At 41.8% G+C, this 6000-nt stretch overlaps 1 pseudogene; it reads right to left on the bottom strand.

Moving 5' to 3' along the window:
• Window positions 1–3559: 3559 nt before the first annotated feature.
• Window positions 3560–4501, bottom strand: LOC150007573 (developmental pluripotency-associated protein 2 pseudogene; annotated as a pseudogene).
• Window positions 4502–6000: the final 1499 nt, after the last annotated feature.

The following is a 6000-nucleotide window of genomic DNA, read 5'->3' as shown; positions in this document are numbered from 1 at the left end:
AAGATTGATCTCTGATATTTCACTTTGGGAAAATATTTTAGGAAGAAAAGGAAAACATAGCAAATAGCCAAAACTGCTTGGAGATCACCTGTATAAATTTTGAATAAAAGTTGATGAGTTTCACACAAACATGGCTCAAAGCAGAGGTGATCCTAAGGAGATAACATTTTTAAGAACACAATGGAGGAGAGAAATATGAAATAGAAGTCATCCTTTCAATTTTTACAAATTAAGGTTTTTTTCTTTCCTCTGATGACAAACATTCAAAGTCAGTTCTTTGGCGGGGGGTGGGGGGGCAGGCAAGGAATCAAGTCTAAAAGGCCTGTACTAATATTGATTAGGTCACCTTCTTTAACCCCTAGTTTCAGTCATTCAACAATAATTATTTGTTGATTCCCTTCTATAGAGCAGACACGGAGTTACATGCTGGGGATAGAGTGGAGACCAAGGCTGGTTTCCTGACATCTGGGAGTTTACAGCCAAGCGACCAAAGAAAAAGTAGTCCCTCCTGTTGTGCCCCTAGCTGCCAGTGCTGTCACCTCATGCCCTCCCCATACCAGACACTGCCCCTGGGATGAGGGTCTCTGGGCTTGCTGCCACCCAAACTGCCAGGCCTTGAGAGACACATATTTCCACTAAGTCAATCCTTGAATATCCACTGCAGCCACAGGCCCAGAGTCACAAGGAGAGGAGGCCCCATTTGAGAGAAGCTGCGGTTAAGGCCCAGGAGAACTTGGATGAGTCATCCTTTCCTGGATGGGAGTGATTTTCACTTATTTGATCACCTTCCTTCTCCCCAACAACCTGTCTTTAGCACATAGCTTTACTAAAACAAGTCTGAGAATTATCAGCTCTGAGAGGACCCCACAGACTGTGGGAGCCCTTGGTGGGGAAAGATAGGGAATCTGCCTTGATTTTGCATTGGCTCTGAGTGGGCTCAAAGACATTAGGTGATGGAGGAGCCCAGCGTGGAGGACAGCAGGTTAACTTTAATGAGTAGCGGACAGTCTTCAAGCTGAAGCATTGGCTAAGGCCATGGCTGAATGTAGCCTACAACCACCAGCTAAAGGTTTTATTTTTACTTCATTGATGGCAAATACATTTAAAACTTAAGATTTATGAGAATCATAAGCAAATGTGTTTGCAGATGTTATAAGGAAAAGTTCTGTTACTAATCAATCAATCAATTAATTTATATACCTTTGTATTATCATAAAAATGTAGATCATCCTTTGTAGAAAACAGAAAAAAAGACAGGTTGAGAAGATAAAAATTACTCATAATCCTATCACCAAAGGATCACATCTCTAGTATTTTGCAGATCATTATATTCTTTCAAAATAAGATTCTAACCTGTAATTTTTTAGCAAGTATATATTGAGAACATTTTTTCCTGTCATTCCATGGTCTTCTATCGCATTCTCTTTGGTAGTTACATTGTATATTCTATGATGTGGACACATGATACACTTAAGTAATCTCTTTTTTTTTGGACATTGAGGTTGTTCCCTGTTTATCTTTATTACAAAGAACAGTCTTGGTTTTGATTTAGAAAGATCCCTGCTGGCATAGTTTAACTAAACTCTGGCCCCATAGAAGGCAAGGCTTTGAGCTGAAGAAGTGGCAGGCTGGGGGAGCCCAGGGGTCTGGCATCCACTCACTCTGTCCTGCCCTCTTGTCTGACTAGTGAGGTTCCCCTTCAGCAAAATGGTGATCATAAGCCTCATACTTCCCATAACCCTGAAACTTTTCAAACTTTCAGGACCACATAAGGAAAAGTCTGTGTTGAATGATGCAGAAGCAGAGTTGGGGGCCAGGTACGTGAATGTGGAGGACTGGTCTCTTTTGCTACTTTAGGAATGGAATCCTGGCCTTTAAAACTTCACTGTTCTTTCTCTGTGCTCTCTCCCCCCAGTTTCCACCCCAACTTGACTGTTCAAAGCAGTTTGCCAGATCTTAGTCCTATTGGCAGAGAGGGTAATTTTTGCTTGTGAGTAGTCACGGCTGTAGCCATAAAAACACCTGGATTATTCTCCAACAGAAAGCATTGGTCTGTTCCAGCCCAGTAGGTAAAGCAACTCATTAAACTGTAGAATGTCAGAGCCATAAGGGACCACAAAGATGGTCTAGTCCCCTCTCCCCATCCCTCATGTTATAAAAGAACAGTGATTTGACCAATATCATTGGGTTAATGGCAGAGCTAGAATAAGAGGCAGTGCCAAGAGACCATGTGGCCATATGATTAATTACTGTGTGTTTGGGGACAGACTGCTGGGGTCAATCCTGTATCCCAGTTCTGAGCTGTGTGACCTTGGGCAACTTATTTAATATCTCTGAGTCTCAGTTTCCCTATCTGTAAAATGGGAATGGTACAATATTTACATCATAGGTTTGTTGTGAGATAACATATGAATTGGATATGTACATAGCATTTCCCCAGTAAAAGTTAGCTAGTATTAAAACAACAGGGATTGTTTTTGCCATGGCACTGACTCTGCTGTCCAGCACATAGCTCTCTCTACCTGGTGCTTGGATTAGAACCGCAACTCACTACCAGAAGCTAATGGGAGGATTACTCTTCCAACGGAGATGCCTCTAAGTAGGTTTGCAATTAGGATGCCCTCAAATTAACCTGCTTGCTCCCACTGGCCACCTTTTGCTAACTACCAACCTAGTGGCATTTGTGTGGAAAGAGTAGAGCATGCTGCCTGTGGTTTGTGACAGAAATGTAACCACAAGGCCAAAGAAAATTAATGACCTGATCATAGCCTAGGGATGTACAAGATGTAGAGATGAAGTAGCTCAGAAGGGCCCTTTGCTTAACAGACCCCTTCGCTTGTATACAGCCACCCCACCACATTTCTTTCCTCTGACATATTTAACTTAAAATTTTTTCTTGTAATTAAAAACATTTAGGAGTTTTAAAAACACAGATTTTATTTCTTAAGGCCTCTAATCTTGGTTGCATAAAGAAAGAAACCCCAGTAAGAGTATCTATCTATCTATCATCTATCTCTGTATCTGTCTATCTATCATCTATTTTTTAAGCAAACCAACTTTAGTTAATTTCTATTTAAGCCTCATTTTGTGGCTAACTCATGATGCTGATGCCGGCATGCCATCACACCCAACTTAAGGATGGGCCGCAACAGCAGGGCGTATGGGAGGAGGCGAGGAAGTATGGCTAAGGGTCGGAATCACAAATTCTCAAAAAGCTGGGAAGAAAAACCAAAAACTTTATTTCAGACAGATTCTGTCAAGTCTTCTTTTATAGGATTTGGAAAATATTTAGATTATGTAAGGAAGATTTTTTTTTTTAACCTGAAGAAACATTTTAAAGTGTAGACTGGTTTAGCATCTCAGACCACTCCAGGTGCTTTGTTGAGTGCAGTGTGGGATTGTGTTCGTGGTCACTGGCACACAGTTGACCGCTGTGGCTGAGACAGAGATGCTGGCCAAACTGAAATCATCTACTGGGTCCTGTTTTCTTTTCTTTTCTTTTTTTTTATGAGCATTCCACCATTTATTCTTTATTGAGACATGGCCCATCCAAAAGGAATTATAAGGGTGTGTTCAAATGAAGTTTCTTCTTCTTCTTCATTTTAATTAATCTTTCCATCATCCTTTTATTCCTCTTAACACATTCAGGGCATAACATATTACCTTCTAGGTCTGAGGATGGGAAAGTGCAGGCTGGTAACAAGAGGAGAGATATCATCTTCTTGGGAGTGTCAGGCACCTAGGCCTGACCGGCATGGAACTGCAGGCGAACCCACCCTTCTTTGTCTGCCAAGAGAGGTCTGCCATGGACCATGCACCACCTGACACCAGATGTTTGCAGCAGAAATTTCTCAACAGGAACCGGAATGGAACATGAATTCACAGCCTTAGGTTGCACAGCTCTTGCAGCAATTCTTGACCATGCTGCCAACATGGCCTCCTGAGCTGAAGTTGTCACGTCAACTGTATTGGTCTCTTGTTCTCTGTTGCTCATCTTATTATTTTTATTACTCCTTGCTCTCTTGGTCACCATCTTGCATTTCATCGAACATGATTGCAATGTGGCCTCCTGTGGTGTTTCAGCAGTAAACTTTACGTCGTTTCCATATTCCTCACCCTCTTGTTTTTCTTCAGAGTAAGCATGTTCCTTCAGCCTCATATAAATATCTATTTTCTTGCCTTCGGTACTCATATTAATTTGTTGGCACCAGTGCCTCAGAGTGTCACCATGCACTTTATTAATCGAAGGTAAAATGGTTGGCAAGGGAAAAATTGGTTTTGGGTAAGCTTTGAATTGTTCATTCATTTGAGGAAGATGAGCTGTATTGTTTGTCTGAGGCATCTTCAGGTTGGCTCCTGAGGTTGAAGAAACACTTGGTTCCATTTGATGTTCTTCATTATCTTCCTCATTAACTGGAGCCAATGTGAGGATCACACTTTCTTCATCTAATTTATCTTCAAAGAAATCCTTTTCGTTGCTATCCAAAGTTGAGGTTGTCATTTCTAGGAACCTCAGGGGAAGGCAACGCCAGTGGTGTTGAAGGTACTCGCAGTTTTCTCCTTTTAACCTTACTAGGTCCTGTTTTCTTTTATTCTCCTCTTCCTCCCCCTCCTCTCCCTCCTACTCCTTTAATGAAATTAACTTATATTCAATGACCAAAATAAAAAACAACAACTAAATTTGCCTTTCCCCACAGAAAACAAAACAATACAATTAGATGATTAAATAAATAGCTAATTTACTTTTTGCTCAATGAATACAATGCTTTGACTTCAAAAATTAAAAATTTTCTTCCTGTGATCACAATTTGAGGAGAGAGATTTTTTATTCTTTCTAATATGACTCTGCCTATATATTCAGAAAAATCTCAAGTTGTAACTCTATTTTTTTCACTCTCAGTAATGGTCCAAGTTGTGGCCGAAGCCTTAATTAGCCCTAGTTGGTGTTTTACTCCTGGCTAAAGTTGCTTGCTGCTCAGTCCCAGTAGTAAGCCCACAGGTGGCCACATATTTATTGAAGGAATGTTTCTTCTTGTAGGAAATACTTGGGAATAATACCCCAGAATGGTGTGAATGAAATGGGCAATGGGGGCCTTGCTCCACTTTACAAGAAAAAAGAAGAAAAAGTCCCTTTTCCAGCGTAAATTGGTTTGTCGCAGAGAACACCACGGAGCACAGAGGATGAATAGTAGCCCTTTCCCTGCGGGAGGACTGAGTGTTCCACCCCATGCAGGCCCCGGCCACGCTTGTGGGCACAGAAACACTCTGCACTTGCACAAGCGGATCTGGAGCCCAAATCAAGAAACTGTTTTTTAATGAACTGACCACACGTGTTGTATGCAGCTGTAGAGTTACTATATATGACTGCGTCACACACCCACACTGTCACCTCTTAAGACACGGTATTGGGTCCGGGCAGAGGTGGGGGCCACAGCTGGGAACTCGCTCCCTCGGGCTGGGTAGAGCTCTGTAGGACACCAGTGGACACACTCCTCCGGCAAACATACAATCTCTCCTGAACAATGGTGACATTAGAATATTCCTTTTTGTCTTATTTGTCCAAAGTCAAACATTTACTCCTTCAGCTCACCAGTTATCTTGTAAGCCTGGTGCTGGCCCACACTGCTGCAGGACTGGGACAAAGAGATGATGTTACAGTCTGGTTTCTATGGCAACAGAGGAGGGGTAATGAAAACCGAAATGTTGGAAACACCCCTTCTGACAATTGTAACATAATTCAGTTTATTACAAGAACGTAACTACCGAAGAAGCAGAAGTGTCATTACCTTTCAGCTCATGTCGGCAAAAAGCTACACTGCACATTTCTCTTAGTTGGGCTGCTAAGAGGAAGGAAACATGAAACACACACACACATATACACGCACACACACACACGCCTCGTTTTCTGCATGTAAAATGTGTGTGTTCTTTAAAAGCCAGTGGTTGGCTGGTTTTCCGGACATGATGTGGTTGAAGCTGTCACTGTAATGGAAATTCATT

Source organism: Furipterus horrens, unplaced genomic scaffold (assembly GCF_987537825.1).
Source record: "Furipterus horrens unplaced genomic scaffold, mFurHor1.1.pri manual_scaffold_6, whole genome shotgun sequence".
Taxonomy (NCBI): domain Eukaryota; kingdom Metazoa; phylum Chordata; class Mammalia; order Chiroptera; family Furipteridae; genus Furipterus; species Furipterus horrens.
This window is presented reverse-complemented; position numbering and strand designations above follow the sequence as displayed.